General features: G+C 36.4%; 1 protein-coding gene across 1 annotated transcript in view; it reads right to left on the reverse strand.

Moving 5' to 3' along the window:
- LOC122792759 (phospholipid-transporting ATPase ABCA1-like) overlaps positions 1-22,575 on the reverse strand; it is a 2,266,772-nt gene that overhangs the window by 1,252,414 nt on the left and 991,783 nt on the right. The window lies entirely within an intron of this gene.

The following is a 22,575-nucleotide window of genomic DNA, read 5'->3' on the forward strand; positions in this document are numbered from 1 at the left end:
AAGTAAAAAAAATTAAGAAAAAAAGAGAACAATTGAGTAATTAAAGAAAATGAGTTTTCTTGGGGGGGGCTAGGATACAGAAATAACAAAAATGAGAGAGAAAGAAAGAGAGATATATATGAGAGAAATAAAGAAAAAGTACTTAATGCTATCATATGCGGGTGGTTAAAGGAACAAAAGTAAGAGGTGACACCTTTGCTGGAAAAAAGTCTGAAATACAAGGAATGAAGAAAGGAAAGTTTTAGAAATAAAAAAATGAAGAGATAGTTGAGAGTCAATAAAGTATTTTAGAAGAAGTGGTTTAAGTATGCGAAGAAAATGTATGAAAGAAACTAACTGAGGAAACAGAAAGAGATGGCTGGTAGGAAATGTAACAGTTGAGGAAATTATGATCTGGAGAAGGAGATAACAGAAAAGTTAGACAATATTAAATTAGGTTAAAAAAAGTAGTCCTCCATGCCCATTTGATTTAGAGAATGATTTTTTTTACAACAAATCAGGGAAAGAGGAAATGTTTTTGCTTGTGAAAGTATTAAATGTATGATCAAAGAAAGGGTTGAAAGCAAAGATGCATGTGAGGGTGTTTATAACATTTATTTTTAAAGGGAAGGCGAGAGGCAAGATATTAAGAACTTCACACCTATAACATTAGGAAATATGGATTATAAAATTACACAAGTGGGGCTATATAAGGTAATGGGATGAATAGTACATAATGGAATATGTGGGATAAGGAAAAAGAGCTAAATCTATATTGTTGATTGATATTTAAGGAAGAGATGGATTCCATAATAAGGAAAGAAGGAACGAAGGTAGCAGTGTGGGATGTACAGAAGGCATTTGTAGTGTGTGATGTACAAAAGGCATTTGTAGTGTGTGATGTACAGAAGGTGTTTGTAATGTGTGATGTACAGAAGGTGTTTGTAATGTGTGATGTACAGAAGGCTCTTGGCTGAGTAAGGCATGAGGACACATGAATAATATTAAGGAGATATAAACTGAGTGTCAAAAGATTTCAAAACCGTATATGACACATGTAATAGGGAAAAAGTAAGTTGATGGGTAGGAAAAAATGAGAGTGAATAAAAGGGTTAAGCAAGGTTATCCTATAAGTGGAGTATTATGTGCAGTAATGAATTCTGTAGTAGCTGAGTAGCAGATGGAAAGTGAAGCAAGTTAGGAGATGAGTGAACTTACCTCAATTTATATCCTATGTTGATGATTTGTTAATTATTATGAATAATAAAGGATAAATTAAAGAATTTCAGTACAGGCAGATGTGATATGGGGGATTAGATTATGGTTAGGTAAAGAGAAAAGCAAAAGTTTTGGGGTTTGGCAAAACTAGGGAGGATATGTTTTACTAATCAGGATATAAGTGTGTTGGACATGAGGTTTAGGAAACACGAGATGAGATCAAAGCAATGGAAAGAGGTTTTAGATCAAATTAGAAGCACTACTGTGATTTGGGCAGTGTTTAAAATGTCCTTTAAAAAAGGTATATACAAGTCATACATACATATTTTGGCAGTTGAGTTATGTGTGGGAAGTTTATGTTTTCCATACTGTAATGAAAAAGAAAAAGAGTTACTAGAGGTAGCATTTGTGATTTTATGGGGTTGAAAATTGAAGCTAATCAAGCAAAAAGCATTATACTGCAAGAATAAAGAGGGTGGATTGGGATAATAACTCTAGTGTTTTTTCTTTAAATGGCATCTTTATTTGTTTTGGATGTTGATGAAGATGGAACAATGGAAAAGTAATACAGTCAGAGAAATTCTGTGAAATAAGTATAAGACAGTGGTCAAGTATTCAGAGCAGAAAAAATTTAAAAAAGTATGGTAACTAAAGAAACAGACAATTATTTTAATAAAATGAGGTTATATACATGTACAATAGGGTTTCAATGGATGAAAACAGAATGTTTGTATGAAGCAGTAATGGTGACATTTTATTACATTTGACCTTGGGAACAATTAGTAGAGAGAAAAATGTTGTTTATAAAAAAGGGACATGAGATATAATCATCACATTAAAAGACTATGTCAGTTTTGCGATAACGAGGAACAATGGGGCATACTTTTACTTCAGTAGAGTAAAGAATTATAAAGATGTTTTGGAAAATTTCAAGATGTATATATATATATATATATATATATATATATATATATATATATATATATATATTTTTTTTTTTTTTTTTTTTTTCAGGAAACAAACATCAATATGCTGTTATATCTGGAGTATGAGGATATTACAGAGATGTAAATAGAAAAAATGGATCCATTTTTGATGGGGCAATATGGAATGTACATCGATGTAGGTGACAGGAATTATTGTATAAAACATTATGAGATTGTACACTCATGTTAAGAAAAAGAAGGTTATTGATGTAGAGGAATAGTTGGGGAGGGTGAATTGCAAAAAAAAAAGCAAAATGTTTATTTTGTTGGGAGTTAGATATAAGAAAAGTATGCTACTTTGTTAAAAAAGAAAAAAAAATCTAAATAGCATGTTGTATAACTATATGATGAGTAATTACTGAATTATGACGTGACTTAAATAAAGCTCCTCTACTCTTTTTGATAATTGCCATGGGGTCTTTTACAGCAACCTGAAGTACAACCAACTCAGGCAGATGGGACCTTGGTTTAACATGTAATCTGTACGACCGATAATGATACAGGAAACCTCTATGACACTGAACCCAAGCTAATTTGGTTTCATCAAGGGCAGGTCATGCCAACTCAACCTGGTGGACTTCTTTGAGAAGGTCAACAATGCAATGGATAAGGGTGAAATGGTTAACCCTACCTATCTTGATCTGGCCAAGACAGTTGACATAAGCCCCTGCTTACACTTAGTAAGGATACCAGAGCATGTTAGAGATTTGAGATACATTGTTAGTTTTAAAAAGGCCCTAGTGGTAATTAGCCTTGTACACATCAATGAACCTATGACAGACGGCACACTTAAGAATGCAGCACCCAACTACATGGTGGAGAAATAGAACCCATAAACTTCTGCATCAAATGCCCATGTGCTACTTGCTAAACTATTGAGACATGCAGATGGATATGATAAATATTGCTATACATGTGCCTAAGGAAAGAAATACACTAGTTTTCAGTGCAATTTTGCCATCACACAGAATGATATCAAGATTCAAAGACAAGATAATTTGCATTTGTAACTGGCTATGTAGTTGGTTTCATTCTAAGGTGCAGTATGTTTCAACATGGGACAAGATGGTTGGCAAGCCTTTTTGTTTTGACAGGGACAGTCTGCACCTCTTATGTCAAGGCTTTTGTATTCTTGTTAAGGCTTTACCTACCACATAGTGCATGGTTAGGCAGAATCCACTTTATGGACATTCCAGCCTAACAAATTCAGAGTTTCCTAGCTTAAATGGATTCAAAAACCTAAATTATTCAGGCAGACTGTCAAGCCCTTCTCTGTACTCAGTCTCTTATAGGATCCTCTCTGAAGATTTGAGGATAGCCTTTTGAGTCATGATAGATCTGACACTCCTTGAACTTGTATTCCTTTGCAGAATAAATATTTCCTCAAATACCCAGTTAAAGGAACAAAACCTTCATCAACAGATAAGTAGGACACGATGGCAGGACAGATTCAAATGTTAAGGAATCTGCCACTGCTGGAACTAAATGGTACTACATGTCAAGCAGTGCAGCCCCTTTTAAGGTAAACCTAGATGACTGGATGGGCTGCCTCAAATTCTACACAGTTTGTTCTGTGTTGCCCTTCTTCATGCTGTCGGGAACATCTTAATATGATTTAATGGTTAGGATTGCAATGGTCTAGAGATGATCTGTTGACTGATTGCCTAATACCTTACCATTGGACATATGAGTGTATATGGCTAGCCCTCTAACTGTCTATCTAGCTATCCGTATGTGTACATATAAAGTATATTTATCTATATTTGTCTGTATATATCTGTCTGTCATTTTGCCTATAGATAGATGGATAGATAGACAGACAGATAGATAGATAGATAGATAGATAGATAGATAGATAGATAGATAGATAAAATGCACACACCAGACACTGATCTTTGAAAAGTGATTCAAAAATCAAATGTGAGCACAAATGCATTCCAAAAATATATTACTGGATACTCAACAATTTTTTTTATTGACCATAGACAGGCTTCAGTGCTATCTGTAGCATCAGCATGAATATTACTGTTTTATGGTGAATAAAAGAATTGCTGAGTATCCATTACATGGTGGAATGTATATCTGGAGTTCTTTTGCGTCACTGGTATTGGCATGTGTCTATCTGTCTGTCTGTCTATCTATCTATCTATCTATCTATCTATCTATAGTTGTTTAAACTCTAGTATAGCCTTTTCTTGTTGGGATTGAGGCACAGAGAGTTAAAATCCTGACTACAGTCTAGATTTCCTGTGACCGCTTAATGACTCAGGCAATCGAGGACCTGGCCAGGAAGGATGGCAATAAGCAGTTGATGCAGTCTTGCCCATCCTGAAGGAGTGAAGCCATCCTGGTCTGCTGCATGTACAGAACCCAGAAGAGAAACATGTTCTAGAATTCAACAATAAGGTCACAGCTGCAGAGATGCACATCACCAAAGCAGCCACACTGTGTCACGAGTGCAGAAGCATGCATGAGCCCATGAAGCAACAATGAGAGATTTACACAAACATTAGGCTGCTGTGGGGGATTGTTTTAGGGATAATGTGAAACCCCTAATGCATTGCACCACAGATGATCTAGCAACAGTGATGAGAGCCAGGGTGAGTGGTTCTTTTGTCTAGGAATAATTAAAGTCCACCCTTAAGTGCTGGTTTTGTTTATCAAAGGATGACAATGGTTTTTCAGGTCGCTGGCAAGAGGGCTTCCTCTGAACTTGTAGCAGGTGAGTGGATGGCACACTGGAGAGGCACAAATAACCTGTGTGACTGCTGAATGATGTCCTCTCTTTAGCTGGCTGTCACCTACAACAGCAGGCTTTTATAGAATGGTGTACTGGAGAAACAAAGGATTCCAGACCCATTTTGGTGATTGACAGTTGAATAGATTAAAAATGCGTCTGTTAAAAATCTACAACTTTTCATTGCTTATACAAAATGCACATGGAAAGGAAAAAAATGACATGATAAAAAAACTGGGCAGTGAATATGTAATGCAGATGTGTGAACTATGGGTTCTACGTCTTTATGTTTGTTGCACTAGTATTACTAAATTCTTCCTTCTCTACCCATGACCCAAGTGAACTCCTCTCCATCCAACTCCTTCACTCTGCTTGTGCTGAGCACATAGTAAGTCTGATAACTGCTGCTGCTAACATTAACATAATCACACTTCCAAAGGAACTTCTGCAGCTGAATTCCACCTTCAGTTGCATAAGTACAAAATAAGCATTGCCTTCAGTTAAGATCTTTCTAAGGCAGTTTCCAAGGATCAAACTAAACTTAATTGCTTTCCCTCACTTCTGCATTAGTGTGTTTTGTACTATAGTGTTGAATCTGCTGGAGGGACACCCACAGCCCCACCCAGAGTTCTTATACTGCTGAAGGTGAAGTTAAATTAACAGATTAGCATTTTATACTAATGGTCTTCCCCTCATCTCAGTTTTTCTCCAAATACTTTTGCGGTTGAGGCTCCAAATTCAAAATCACTTCTCTACCCCATGACCCAAGGGAACTCCTCTCGATCCAACTGCACCACTCTACCGTAAGGCACATTGGATTTTTGAACTTTTCATAAGCACATAAACCAAGTATGAGCTGCACTCCACTGGATCTCCAATTCGGTCCCCTACGCTAGACCCAATTCCCCCCACCTCCACTATGTCTGCGTTTATACTATGCAGCCACAGCCAATAATCCCTCAGTAATCCCTATAGAAGTGATATCAATACAAAACTATTAGCCATGACCCTAAACAACCTCAAATCTGATTTGCACATGCAAAATCCCATTAAAAAAACACTCCAAAAACTAGGCTTACTCTACAGAGCTAGAAACTACCTCACCTCCACATCCAGATGTACCCTTGTGAATAGTTATTACCTGCCTTCTCTTCTTTATGGAGCCCCCATCTTCAGTAATCTTCAAATCTCACTTAACTCAAAACCTTGAACAATGTTACAATAAAATAGACAGATTTGCATCAAATTCTCACTGCCGTACCTACCACTGCACTGCATAGAAAACACTTAACTGGATAGAACTACCCAACTACCTAAAATATATCCAGCTAATCACCACACATAAAATAATTCATTACCTAGCCACCTTCCCAACCTTAAATTCTATACTACAAACACTCCCCTTAATGGCCCCTGTGATCAAGTAACCAAGTTCAACTCACTGTTCATAAACCAACTAGGTCAGCAGGGTATTTCCTGTACTCTAACTCCATTGCTAAAATATGGAATGTTATGCCCACATGTACAAAGACAAACACACCTCTCAAATCCTTCACACATACTCTCTTAAAAACTATCTAAAAAAATACATGGCACTGCTCATGTTCTACACCAAGTTAATTAAATAGCTCCTTAATTTCTAACTGTAACATCTGCTATTATATTTTATACAACTGACAATGTCTTGCTTCTTTTACCTATATCTTGCACTACTATTATCACTGTACAGTCCCCTAACTTTTCTTTCTCCGTTTTACTTTTTCCATTTCCAAACCTCACACTTTATAAGTACATTACAACAAACAAAGCTTATTTAACTATCAAGCAGAATCATACAGATCTGAATCATATAATTGTAAAGACCACTTGTCTCATGTATATAGTCTCCTTAGTAATATCTAATGTTTGTAATCAATGCGCAAGTATGTTTTATCTAATACATGTAAAAATAATGTGCTATCTATTATTGCATATTCTTTCATGTATGTGAAAAATTCATTGTTGCTCTGTAATAGGCTAACGTAATATGTTAATTGTCTGTGGAGCTTTTCTCCCCGGGCCTCTGTTAAAAATGGGCACCCACCCTGTCGGACTTTCCCAGTAAAGAAATGTCAAATAAATAAATAAAAGCAATATATGCATATTATGAATGTATCATAAAAGTGACGTGTAGTTTTCTTATCCTGGATAAAGTTTTGTTTTACTGTCTCAGTGAATAATAACACTAAACAGAATTCTATACCTTTCAGTTTTTGGGTTACTATGAGTTCGGAAGGACAGGAAGAGGTGGGACAATCAAGAAAACTGATTGGCCAACTGACGGAGCTCATAGACCTGCTCACTCCTCTCTGCCATGCCTTACTTCCTAATCAAAGCAATGGATGCTTAACAGACAATGGAACCAAAGGGTTTACAGGACATCAACACAAACGTAAAAGGGAGCTTATGGGTGAAAAAGGAGACGCTGGTGACCTATTAGACCCGAATGGGACTTTGTTTAATCCAGCAGTAACACCAAGGATTTTTGAGGCTGGAGTGGAGGGAGACGAGCAGAAAAAGGATTCGTTTATTGAATTAGGTGCCAGACCTAAAACGCTGAGTTCTATGGTAGCACCTAAAGGTACTGTAAAAAATAACACGAAAACTACCAATGAATGGCTAAAGAAAGACTTTTATTTTAAAATGGATAAAAATGTTTTTTGTGGGCAAACTAATGGAGATTCATATGTTGTGAAGTTGGATAAGTTAAACAAATTGATGACTAAATACAGAATTTGTAGTATTGAAAATGCGTATTTAAGAGAATGTTTAAATAAGGAAATAGTTCCAAAAGGACTTAGGGTATATAAATACCCAAATAATGTTCAAGTGGGTTCTGAATTTCACGAAAGTCTTTTAAAAGTGTTCAATAATTGTGGATTGGAAATAGTTAAACTTATTATTGAGGAAAATGATAGAAAGCAAGACATTTTGGGTAAGGAAATAGATGAATTAGATATCTGTATTAAGGAAGACCTGATACATGGCACTAAAGAAGAAAGTGACAAATATTTTAAAATGAGAAACGATATTGATACTAAATGCAATGAGGTTATTCAACGTAAAATGGGTAAGCTTAATAGAGATATACAAGAATATGAAAGTAAAACCAGTTACCCAAAACCACCACATTCTAAATGGGGTACATATGGTACAGATAATAAATGGAAGAAGAATGAAAAAAATAACATTAATATATGGAATGAAGTGGAATACGATATGGAATTCCCTCCCTTGGTAGAGAAGGAACAGGGTTATTATCCACAACAAGCAAAGAGAGGAAATTTTCATATGGGGGGGGGGGGGAGAAGGGGGAGGGGGAGATATTAGATGGTAATACCCCTTTCTCCACAGAAATATATGGTACATATGATGATATTATAGTGGATAATGCCAAAAATACGTACCAAGGGTTTTCATTTTACCATTTTAGTAACTTGCCACTTGTTAAAGTGCATTTTGGTTTACTTAGTAAAGGGTTAAAATTTATACCCTTCAATAAAGGTGATTTAACTAGGACCTTACTCGACATCAAATTATTTGTAAGAAAAATTAATTTGGAAGTTTTAGCCTCTAGAAATAATTTCAAGAAAAATAATAAGATGGATTTGGTATTAGCAAGGAAATCCACCTTTAATCCACCCCTATTACCGCAGTTAAAGAATTTTGAAGCAATATTAGAAAATGAAGTTAGAAAATCACAGGATCATAATAGAAATAAACATAATTTCAATCTTAGTAAAGATGAAAATGATGTATTGAATGAATTAAGAAATAACCATCAAGTAAGAATTATGAAACCAGACAAGGGAGGGGGAATAGTTATTATGGATAATATATTGTATGAGGGAAAAATGAATTCTATATTGAGGGATGAAAAGAAATATATAGTTGTTTCCAGAAATGAAGTAAATGTGGCTTACCAACACATAGATATGATGTTACAGGATTACATATGTGAAAATGTAATAGATAATAACATTTTTAAATTTCTATATGTAAGTAAGCCTAGGATAGCAACTATTTTTGGCATTCCCCAAATCCATAAAAACTTGATGGACCCACCCCTTAGGCCCATTGTGTCTGCGGAGGGTTCTAAAACTTTACCATTGGCAAAATATGTGGATTTGAAAACGAAGCACATATGGGTTAACAATAAAACAATCCTAAAAGACTCTTGGGATTTCCTAAAGGAACTTACACCTGATTTGTACAGAGATGAATTATTGTTTATTACTATAGATATAGTAGGTTTATTCTCAAGTATCCCACATTGTAAGGGCATGGAAATGTTTGAAGAAAGTGTTTTCCTAGACAAAGTATTGACACAGAATGAAAAAATAGTAACTGTAGCACTCATGGAGACTATATTGAAATATAACTTTCTTTTATTTGATGGGGAATATTTTCAGCAAAAACAAGGTGTCTCCATGGGGGCAGCATGTGCACCTACATATGCTAATATAGTGTTATCAAAATGGGAAGAGAAATTCATTACAAATTCTGCATTTCAAAATTGTTGGATATTATATCGAAGATTTTTAGACGACATAGTCATCTTATGGACTGGGGGACAAGAAAAATGTTTAGAATTTATGGAATATTTAAATAAAACTACTAATTTTTTGAGGTTTACATACAATATCAGTACTGATGTGTTACAATATCTTGATATGGAAGTTTACAAAATCAATCAAAAATATGAAACTAGGCTGTTTAGAAAAGACACCTATGTTAATTCCTTTCTACATTATGAAAGCGCCCATCCCCTACATTGTAAAAGAAATATAGTAAAGGGGCAATTTGTAAGGGGCTCTAGAATGTCTAGTTTAGATGTAGATTTTTTAAAAGAATGTAATAAGTTAGAAAAAATGTTCCTGGATAGAGGGTACCCCAAAATCTTTGTGGAAAAAATAAGAAAGGAAGTAGAAAAAGGTAGGCTGGATAGGTTTAAGCCTATCAAAGGTATGGGGTACAACATTAATATGCAAGAAGAACTTAATAATTATGATAACACATCAGAGGTGTTTCAAAAAAGTTTGGTGATAGAATATAATTCCTCTAATTGTAATGTGAGGGACATATTGCAGAGAGAGTGGAATAAATTATTGTCACTTACTGATATTGAGGAAATAACAAAGATAAGTCCAAAAGTAATATATAAAAATTCTCAAAGTATAAGGAATATGATGGAAAGGGCAAAATTTAATCCAACATTAGTAAGTAATAGAAGGACAGTAACATTTAAATGTGGAAGATGTAATCAATGCCCGTATATAATGAATAAAGGGGAAATTTACTTGGAAAGCAGGAAGAGGTGGATTAGAAGTAGGGGCCTTTATGGTTGTGATACTAGAGGGGTAGTATACCTTGTAATATGCCAAAAATGTCAGTCATTCTATGTAGGTAAAACAGAAAGAGCATTAAGGAAAAGAATATATGAGCATATCTACGACATTAACAAAGCAAAAGAAACTAATGCACTTTATAAACATTCTAGGGGCTGTACAGGATTTATTTTTCATTTTTTTGTACTAGAACAGATTAAGCAGGATATTAGAGGGGGTCCACGGGAAGACATTTTAGAGAGCAAAGAATTATGGTGGCAAGTTAGCTTAGATGCGGGGAAAAAAAACAGGTCTCAATGATTTTTTAACTATATTACCATTATTGAAATTAAGAGCTAACAAAATATAATGGTAATTATGAATTTTGACACTAGAGGGAGCTTTCCACTATGAATTTTTTAAACACAAGTTTTAACATACAAGTTTTTAACACACACATAGTAAGTTATTCAATTATTTATATATATTAAATTATGGTAAGGTATATGTATATATTTATTTTTTTGATAAAGTTTTAACTAACATTGAATAGTATATTTAAGTATGAATTAATTATATGTTTCTATTTATTAATATTCATGAACCCAGAATGTATTTTGGTTAGCCCATTCAAATGCATTTAAAGTGATTTTATTGGTTAATTAATATTAATTAATGTATTTAAAGGTTTAATGGTTTGGAAAGTATGTATCTGATGAAGTCCAAGTGCAAGGGACGAAAACGCATACTGAATTTGTTTTTGTAAAAGCGTTAATGCTTTATGGATGTTTTTCATTAAATCGAGCGAATTTACGCTTTTGGTTTCTTGTTTTTGGCTTACTGCACTCCGTTTGGATTTATTGGTACTTTTGAGTGCTTTTCACTTTGATATTTCTTAGAATTCTATACTTGTCTGAAACTAACATTTCACCTTTCTTATAAATAAGGAACTGTCTTTAAAAAATTAATACAGTACCAATGAGCAACAAGACCAGTAGCGCAGACAGGGTGGAGCAATTAGGGGCATCTGCCTCAGGCACAAGATGTTAAGGGGCATGATCGGGAGATGACAATTGTTAGTATAGTTCCAGCATTCTTTTCTGTACAAACATATCTCAATGTGATGAAATAAGGTGAATTTCAATATTATGTTTCTGTAGTACTGAAGCACTCTGTGTTTGGCACAAGTTGTAGAAAGCAGCTTACTATGTGCCTAGATGCTCACATGCTAATAGCTTGTAACATACTTGCCCACTGCCACTTGCTTGAAAAAGCAAGTACTCTTACTCTGACTAGCCAGATTACACATAACTGTGCAGCTCTTCCAACACCTACACCAGTAAAGCTTTACAGACCTACCAGATCCCCTTAACTCTTATCCGTAAACTCCTACCCAGTTTCAAACCAGAGTCCTTGCACCCTTACACTAAAACTCTGATTTCTTTCCCTCACCCTAACCCTAAATTCCTTGATTGTTCAGTAATTATAAAATTCCAACCACCATCCAAAAACCTAAATTCTACGATCATCCTCTAATCCTAAAAGACCTTCCCACTCCTTAACCTAAAACATCCTTCCTGCTCCCTAACTTTAAAACCCCCATTTTGCTCCCTTACTATAAAATTCTGCTCATTATCCCTAACCCTTAAATCCCGCACTCACTCACTAATCCTAACCCCCCACCCCACTTTCTCCTCAAGGCATTTGCATTTACGTCACTCTAGCTCAAATAATGTGCTTGAATAAGATGTGGCAGCTCTTGCCTAAAGTCGTATTTGAGTTTTAGAGTGACCTATGTGAACAACAAGACACTCAATTCCATGGCTTTGAGGGAATAGTTTTCCAGGGCCTGGGATGTGAGCACTTGTAGTAGACTCACTTGCTACAGTTTTAAAAGTAATATAACTCCTTTTTGTTTTATTTCATTTATTTATTTACATACTTATGTATTAGTTATTTATTTATTGTTGCTCGTTAGCTGAATTGAGAGGTAGCATGTAGAAACAGGACCTGACCGGTTGCTGACTTTTTTTTTCTCTCCTCATCTTGCAGTTAAGGAATGCCAGATGCTAGATGAGTCAGCTATGGCTCTCAGCAGCACCATCATAAATGTGCATTTATTTCAGGAAAGCAGCCCTTGTAACCCCGAACATTTTTAAATATTTTGAGCCATGCACAGGGCTGAGGCACACTAGGAATAATTGCTGAATGCATTGGTAAAATCACACACACACACACACACACACACACACACACACACACACACACACACAAAATTTCATTTGATAGTTTGACAGTTTATAATTACTAGATGAGAGTTGGATGACCATTCATACACAGATTCCAACTTTTCTGAAAAAAACATTCTGTCCAAATTAACTATTGCTTTTTTAATATGTCAAGTAAGCCACATTGCCTAATTTATTAAATTTACTTATTCCAAATCTTAGCCAAACTATGGTTATAAATCCAGCTCTCAAAGTAGTTTTACTTTTAGGCTTATTACAAATATAATCTCTTCCTCTAGATGGTGGTGATGAATTCATCCATTCAAGATTTAGCAAAAGCTGAGACTCATCATTAAGAACAACATGGTATGCCAGGCACAGTTTACCTTAAAGCCACTTATAACTTATAGAGTGCAAATTATGTTTTTCTAGTAGTTCATAGTAAGTCACATTCTTGCAGTTGATCATCCCACTTGTGAAATATCTTTGAATACTTTACAATAAGTTTTGGTCAATATTAGGAAAAAATGGATGAGTTATACTCAACAACTGGCCTAACATAAGTGATAAGCAATTTAACAAGAAACAGTGGAGATCTACAACTGAACATTTTTTAATAGAACAAACGCAGTGCATATAGTGTTAGCCTTAATAATGCATGTATTGTTCTTAAAATGTAAATTAAAATAACATGTATTTCTTGATCCTTGCATTCAGAGATTTCCAAGATAGTAGTTGAACCTAGATAAAAATCTATATTAGTTTCCAAGTCTTGATTAATAATTACTGAATCCTTAAGTGTAATTCTGCAGTCTGTTAATGGCAGCAGTTCATTTAAGTAAGAATCTGAAACTTGGTTTTCTAATTAATAAATGTATTATGATCCACAGTGCATGTAATAAATAACAAAACTAAAACATGTTATATATGACAGGCTCCAAAATGCACTAGAAGTGTGAGCCAGCAAGCAAGGAACCACCATAAATTCGGACAACCAACAGGTGATTAGCATAAAAACATCTTTATTCATCACTTTTATCCACCAAGTATTAGACATTATCAGAAATAAACAGCACTCACTCAACAACATTTTATTCAAGTCTTTGACTAATAAAAACAGTTTCCTAATAAACAAATTAAATCAACAAATAAATTAGATTAGAAACAATTACCTCCTGTTCTTTAAAAAAACACAATGTTAATAGTTTCATTAAGTTCTGGATGGCAGTCTGCCTTCATAAAAAACACGATGTTAATAGTTTCATTAAGTTCTGGATGGCAGTCTGCCTTCAACTTCAGCTGCCATTCAGTTTCTTTTTGTTCCAATTTGTTTTTAAAATTACATCTTCTTAAATAAATGTGTACACTGTCTAAAACCTAAAACAAAAACTTTTTGAAACCTAAACAAAGTTCAGAATGTTTATATAAGGCATTTTTCAAATCCTTAATTTTAATGGCATACAAGTGCTCTTTTGTCCACTTTTGCAAATACCTCGTGGTCATACCAATATAAAATGCTGAACAGTGTGAACAAGTTCCAGCATACACTACACATTTAGACTAACAGTTAAAGTGATTATAACTACCAAAGGTCCTATCAATGGATGAAAAACATATAGACAGTCCTACAGAAATAAATCTACATGCAGAACAGAATTACATTTGCATGTCCCTTTGGGTTTGTTGGTTTTTGTGTAGCCAGACAATAACTGTCATTTTGTAACAAATTCTTAGTACTGCCATTTTTCTTGTAAACAAATTTAGGTTCAAAACCTACTGCTTCATATAACTTTTCTTCCCTTTGATAATATTCCAATTATTCTTAATCATTTTTTATTATTATCTGTCTACACCCTTATAAAAAGCCATCAACACACACCACTAACAATCCTCTCCCCAGTATTTGGCACAACAGAATCCTTCTATTTTAAACCTATTCAAACATCCTACATAAAAATTCTTCTAAGCAAACTAAAACCACGCTGCCTTGCTGCCGACCAGCTACCAAATTAGTTCTTAAAATCGCTGTCCCATCCATTGCCTACCCTATCTCAATTCTAATCAATTGCTCCATCTCCGAACAATATGTGCCCCACCTCTGGAAAATAGCTCACATCATCCCACTCCACAAGGGTGGCCCCTCTAGGGAAATCAATAACTACTACCCCATAGCAATCCTCCCTCCCATAGCCAAGATCCTTGAGAAATGTATTCAGCAACAACTCCTAAACCATCTTACATCAAATAACCTTTTAGCAACCAACCAGCATGGTATCCGCCCCAAGCATGGTACTAACACTGCCCTAATAACATTCAAAAACACCATTCCCCACCTTATGAGCAATGGTCAACTAGTCTCAGCAATTTTCCTGGACTTGTCAAAATCTTTTAATACCATTTCCTACCAGCTGCTTCTTAACAAACTTGCCACTTACAATCTCAATCAACCCTAACATGGTTCCACAGCTATCTATCAAACCGGCAACAGGCTACTAGATGAGACCATTCTCTCTGCCCTCTACTGACTGTTAACATTGGTGTACTCCAAGGGTTCATACTAGGCCCCCTTCTTTTCATCATCTTTACAAATAACCTTATATATGCAACACAACTAGCCTCAATCATACAGTATGCCGATGACTCAACCCTTATCGTATCAGCCCCCTCCCCCCTAGAACTCCAAGACAAGATGCAAAAAGCATTTTAAGAAACTGAAGCATTCCTTTCTAGCCACCAGCTCATTCTTAACCCTAAAAAGACTAAGTTAATTATATTCACAAACAAATTTAACAAAAAAAACTCTCAACCCCTCTCTATTCTATCCACAAACGGCACTAAAATTGAGCCAGATAACCAGGCAAAACTCCTAGGCATTACCATAAATGACCGACTAAAATTTGAAATCCATATAGCCCAAGCAATCAAAAAAGTCCATGCTAAACTCAGCACTCTCTATAGGGCTAAACCTTACCTAACTCCACAAGACAGACTAGCCACTGCTAGGTCTCACCTTCTACCCACTCTTTTGTATTGTTCACAAAATTTCACTAACTTACGCAAAGCTGACCTCCAAAACCTTGAGTCCTGCTACAACAAAATAGCTAGGTTCACCACAAATCTCCCTCATAAAGCTCATCACTGCATTGCTCTAAAACAACTGAACTGGCTCGAACTTCAAAAACCTTTTAACACTAAACCAACTCTCCCTCACCCACAAAATTATTCAAAACCCAAATGACTGCCCTGCAATTTCATCCTTGGTCCAACTACATGTCAGCAGCAGGTCCACCAACAGACCACTGCTCACAGTTACACAGGCTCATAATACCTATGGAGACTCCCTGTATTCAAACAAAATTGCTAAATACTGGAATTCCCTTCCAAAAAACATACAGAGTACTCCATCCTATCCTACTTTTAAACTAAAACTGAAAGAACACCTTATAAACAATTAGCTATGCCCCTGTTGCTCTCCTGCATAACTCCTAATGCTCAGCACCACCTCACCTTCAGGCCTGCTGAATCTAGCTTTGCTTGTATAACTTGAGCACTAATCCAGGCCTTCTTAAAAGTATTCAATTGTATTTATTACTGCTTGGTAGTAACCTGATTAAAGTGTAGCTATCATTCTAAGCCTTTTGGTTTAAGCACTTGGGCTTCAGACCAGTTGTTTTACATTAAGAAGGTTTGTGGTCTGCACTGTTGTGGCAGGACAGGTAGCTTACATCCTTCTATGTTGGGAACTGCTGATAGAAGGCTCAATGTCTGTTATTCTAAAAGTGTATTAGTTCTGGTTTTAGTACTTGGGCTTCAGGCCAGTCATTTTACATTAAGAAGGTTTGTGGTCTGCACTCTTGTGGGAGGAGAGGCTCGACTCTACCCTTCTGAGCTGGGAATTTCTGGTTAGAGGCTTATAGTGCCTGCATATTTGAACTGTTTCTTAATTAAATTGGTGTGCCTTGTTTGCTATCGCATAAACTAGATTTAGGCATGCTGAATCTAGCTTTGTTTGTATAACTTGAGCACTAATCCAGGCCTTCTTTTTTGGAGAAGGTTCCCCTGCACCAAAGTGGCAGGAGTGTGCAGTTAGAACTTGTCTGATTGAAGACTACAGGAACAGGGCTCAGTTTTGAGATTTTTTTACTGGTTAATTGGGTAATTTGTTTAAAAGCCTTTTTTGATTGCTTGTAGTCATCTAAAGCTGTTTTAAGTGTAGTTTTTACTGTTTGTAGTCATTTAAAGCTGTTTTAAGTGTATTTTTTTATTGTTTTTCCCTTATCTTTTCAAAAAAAAATGTTTCCTTGTTTTCCACCTTTCTATGCTAGTATAGTCCAGTTTTCAGGCTAGTGCTGAATTCAGGGCTGTGTTACAAGTTTCTAAGGTGCCCATACCTTACTTGGATAGAAGGAGGTTTCTCTATTCACCTGTGAGAGAGGGAGCTTTGAGTAGCCATCTGTCCCTGGAGGAGTGGTTCCAGCCCAGAAGTTAGTAGTTTATAGGCCATTTTGGGCTAATTTCTCTCTCTTTCATTTCCCTGCTGTAAAAAATGCATTCACATGGTTTTGCACGTCCGGGCAGTGCCGGTTAGCTAGGGCTAAATTATTCCCGGCTCCACCAAGTCTCTTCAGTTTTTTTCTTGAAAGTAGTCTAACTCTCAACCTAAGCACTTAAAAAGCATCCTACAGTCCAGCACTTGCTCAGACCTAACAGCAAGCACTAATATACCCTGACACTTGATTGCCCAGCAGGGCAAGGCACATTATTCACCCCTCACCAACCAAGCAGCTAAGCAGCTCACCCTACTATTCAGGCATGACCAAAGGGCAATTTCAGGTATACTCTCCAGTCCAGCTGGTGAACCTGGGTATCCTGAGGCAATGTTACAACTGCCTCATGTACACAGGCAACCCTCTCTTCCTAAAACAAAACATTAACATATGCGAGAGATGCAATTATATAGCTAAATTGGAGGCTAAGCTCTCTCCACCCAAGACTGGAACAGGCAGTCATGAGGAGAAGGTTAACACTTGCACCACACCTCCAGCCTCACACAGACATACTAAACCAGCACTGGCATAAAATACACATAAATACACAAACTCATACTCGGAGGCTCTAAATAAAAACCTGCAAAAGCATCAGAGACCTCCAAAGCAGACACCCAAACAACCTGCACCTCCTGTCACAAATCAGACAACACATAAAACACAAAATCACAGCCCTTAAGGCAAAATAACATACCTAACACACTAGAAATAGGCAACTCTATAGTCAGGCACACTGTCATCCCACTCACTAGGCTGGACAAGGAGAAGGTTACTGTTAGCTGCCTGTCAGGAGCCAGAATCTGTCACATAACACAAGCACTCAGGTCACTCCAGAACAAGTACAAATATGACTCTGTCATTGTTCATGTTGGTGTGAATGACCTGAGACATACCTCCCTGGACTACATGAAAGGAGACATGGAAGAGCTCTCTGATCATGTAGCCCAGGCGGGTATGACCCTGACCCTGAGTAGCATCCTGTCCTCACCAAGAATGATACTGCAGTATAAAGAAAAAATGATCAATTTCAACAATTGGCTAAGCTTCTGGTGTCATTCAAAGGGGATGCAGTGTCTGTCAGCCTGGGACGCAAGTGACGGCTTGCACCTGTCACCCTTAGGCTTTCGAATACTGGCCAAGGCTCTTACTGCCCCCATAGTGTCTTTTTTAGGCAAGGCTCAAAAGTCAAACCCACCTCCATAAACAGCACAAATAAAAAATGAGGGTTATGCTACTCAATGCCAGGAGTTTAAATCTCAAAATGCATGCGCTCTAAGCACTCCTCAGTATGGAGAATGTTGACATCTGTGCAGTAACTGAAACCTGGTTCAAGGCTTCACAGAGCACCCCAGCACTACCGGGCTACAACTCATACCACACATTTCAGCCACAGAACATGGACCGAAACACAAAAGGAGGGGCCACAACCGACCCTGGTTACTATCACCCCATAAGCCTGACTAGCCTGGTCTGCAAGGCTATGAAGCACATCATCACGGAACTAATTAACAAAGACATTGGGAACCGCCAAACACTTAACCCGACCCAGTTTGGCTTTGTTAAGGGCAGATCATGCCTACTAAACCTGATTGACTTCTTCGAGACAGTCACTGAGGCCATAGATGAGGGGAAGGTGGTTCATACAGCCTACCTTGACCTCGCCAAGGCTTTTGACACCATTCCCCACTAGGAAATTATAGAAAAACTCACCATCCTGAACATAAACCCCTACATCACGAGATGGGTTGCCATCTGGCTTACAGACAGAACTCACACGGTAAGAACAGCGGGCTCTAGGTCCGACTCTAAACCAGTCACAAGTGGTGTCCCGCAAGGCTCGGTCCTGTGACCCCTACTGTTCGGCATATACTTCTCAGAAGTACAGGCAAACACAGGAGGACTATGGCTAACCAAGTTTGCCGATGACTGAAAACTGGGAGCCATAATTGACTCTCCAGCTGACACAGACATTCTTTAAAAGGGCCTTACTGAGACAGACACATGGTGTCAAAGTCATGGTCTCAAGCTAAATGCCAAAAAAATGCATAGTCATCCCATTTGGGAAAAACAAAACACCCATGAATTACCACATAGGTGTCAGCCCCCTTAATACAGAAGAGGTAATAAGAGATCTGGGGACCCAGGTAGATAGTAATCTCTCCTTTGACAATCATATTGCCAAAACAGTTAGGAAATCCTTCTATGTAACCCATCTAATTAGTAAAGGGTTCGCATCTAGAAATAAAGAAGTTATAGTTCCCCTCTACATGTCACTCATCAGACCCATCATAGAGTACAATGCCCCATTTGGGATGTACCTCACGAGACACTTCCAACAGCTGGAAAGACCACAAAAGTGCCTCATCAAGAGGATTACTGGCCTCAAACATATGTCCTATGCAGCCCGACTGGAAAAACTCCGGCTGTACTCAGTGGCATATCGCTTACTCAGAGGTGATCTCTGCCTGACTTACAAAGCCATGTCCAACTCAGAATTGATGGGCATGCTCCACCTAAAGAAATCCAAGTCACTGCGAGCCACTCGCTCAAGTGAGCTAAACCTCACCACAGCAATAAATAGAACATGCTGGAGGGATAGATTCCTGTCACAGAGACTCCCCATGCTTTGGAACAAAATTCCAAATTACATCAGGCAGAGCCTCTCACTAACACTCTTCAAGAGAAACCTTGACGAGTGGATGGGTAACAGAAAATACACCCCTTGGATCACTTCATTGGCTCTTCTTGACAGAGGCTCAGTTAATTAATCAATGGGGTGGCGAAAGCTGACACACTCTGGCTAGCCTTATAAATGCCCTCGGGCAGATAGCCTAGTACCTACCTACGAACCTATGAACAGACCAGTGCTTTTACTCTCTTCCTGCATCAATATCTGTCTACCCTTGTCTAAAGTCCTTTCTCTCTTTCCTCTTTTGTTTTTCTTTTATCTACCCTCTTCTCCTCATGGATATTCTTTCTCATTAATTTATTCTAGTTATAAACTCTTTCTTTCTTAGTCTGTATTATTTAATTTCCTTTGAGTCACATGAAAAGATTAGCTAGTTTTTACATTATGTACATACTCACTGTATGCACTCTAATGTCAAATACTATAAATGTTGTGCTGCTCTGCTGAAATTGACGAATATGAGTAGTTTCATATTGTTTTAGTCTACTGTCTAAATTGTTTTGTATGTTGAAATTGAATAATATGTACTGAGTCATACTGGCTTTAGTCTACTGCCTAAATTGTATTATATGTTGTTGAGCTTTTCTCCCTGGGTCTCCGCTGAAAATGGGCTTCCGGTAAACAAATGTAAAATAAATAAATAAACTTCCTGAATGCAGTAACTGTCAAAAGACATGTCTAAAATTTTGCCAGTGCAAAATATTTTTCTCTTTTAGTCAAAATCTCCTCAGATGTTAAAGATTTTTTTTATTATAACCTCTTTGTTGAAGCAACCCTATAATAAACTCAGTCTCTTCCAAGAAGTCCAAATCCTTTAAAGTAATCTAGAGGCCCTTATATATCGTCACCTAGGTATATTACATTTCATAAAGAAGGGGTGGTGACTTCTAAAATGCAAATAATTAATGGAAAATGTTCTTTTCCCTACAAACTTTACTTTCAAAGAGCTTGTCATGAATTTTCCTTTCTAAAATGGTGTCTAAAAAGTTGACTAGTGTACCAGAAAAAACCTTAAAGAAGAGAACCCCCCTCCAAAAGTACAAACTAGCATTTAGCTCATCTACGACCTTCTTACTGTCTTCTGTAGACCCTTCTATTATAAAAAAAAATAGGCCATCCACAAACCTCTTATAAAAGCTAATTTTAGAGAAAGGAGGAATGTGTGGTAACAACTCTGTCTCCCACCATCCTAATACCATATTTTTAAATCCTGGTGCAACTGATGAACCCATTGCAATACCTTTCTGCTGTTTAAAATATTTTTAATTAAAAACAAAACAAAAACAAATATTCTCTAAATAATTTCCATCAGTGAACAGTGTAAGTAAACCATCTGAGTGCTAAAACTAGTATGTTTGCAAGTTAAATTTGAGTTATCTACTGCATGATGTTGCTGTTCTAGACATTGATTTATTATGAAAACCTTCTGTTTTTATACTTATGCTGCACAACAGTCTAAACATGTTTGAACAAAGTTGTGATTGTGAGAATGAAATTAGGAAAATATTGGATAATAAACCTGTTAATAGATATGTAAACTTGAATAGAGAAGAGAGGGAAGCTTTAAACTTATTAAGATGTGAAATCTTAAGGTTTATGATAGTCGACAAGGGGGGAAAGGCTAGTTTTCATGACAAACAATGACTATGCTGAAGCTGTGGAAGATCTGTTAAATAAACCTGGTGATTACAAAGAGGTTACTTTTACAGAAATTTCAAAATATTATAAAGCTATTTCTGGCTATTTATATGAATTACTCAGGGAAGGGGACCATAGATTATAAGACTTATAGCTATTTGTTGAATGAACCTAAAATACACAAAAATGAGAAAAAAGGGACGATAGATTATAAGACTTATAGCTATTTGTTCAATTAACCTAAAATACACAAAAATGAGAAACAGCCCCCTTTTACACCGATTGTGTTGTCACCATATGATGTTACAGAAGGAATTTCTAGCATTTTAAATCCATTTGTACTAAAGATGGGTTCTTATGTTAAGGACTCATGGGATTTTTAGGACACATTTGAGATTTTTACAAAGACTTTTTATAAAAAGGCAAGAATTAAATCATGTTCCATGTAGATATAGCATCCTTGTTTAAAAGTATTCTTCAAGAAATTGGATTAGATTTTTTTTATTATATTTTATTAAAAATATTAGTTTTAGCATTCTGATGGTTTATTCCTACTGTTCACTGATGGAAATTATTTAGAGAATAATTTTTTGATTTTAATAAAAAATATTTTAAACAACAGAAGAGTATTGCAATGGGTTTGTCCATTACACCAGGATTATCAAATATTGTATTAGGATGGTGGGAGACAGAGATGCTACCTCACATTCCCTCTTTCTCTAAAATTAGTTTTTATAAAAGGTTTGTGGATGACCTGTTTTTTATAATAGAAGGCTCTACAGAGGACAGTAAGAAGGTTGTAGATGAACTAAATGCTAGTTTGGACTTTTTGGATTTTTCTTTAGGTGATTCTGCTATACTAGTCAACTTTTTAGACATCATTATAGAATAGAAAAATCATGACAAGCTCTTTGAAAGTAAAGTTTATGTGAAAAAAGTTTATAGGAAAAGGACATTTTCCAATAATTATCTACATTTTAGAAGTCGCCATCTGCTCTTTATGAAATGTGATATACCTAGTCATCAGTTTATAAGGGCCTCTGGGTTAACTTCAAAGGATTCAGACTTCCTGGAGGAGATTGGGATTATTATAGGGTTGCTTCAACCAAGAGGTTATGATAAAGAATTATTAACAAAAACATCTGAAGAGATGTTGACTAAAAGAGAGAAATATTTTCCTCCTATTT

The sequence above is a fragment of the Protopterus annectens genome, chromosome 2.part0 (assembly GCF_019279795.1).
Source record: "Protopterus annectens isolate FY-2018-M chromosome 2.part0, PAN1.0, whole genome shotgun sequence".
In the NCBI taxonomy this organism is placed as follows: domain Eukaryota; kingdom Metazoa; phylum Chordata; order Ceratodontiformes; family Protopteridae; genus Protopterus; species Protopterus annectens.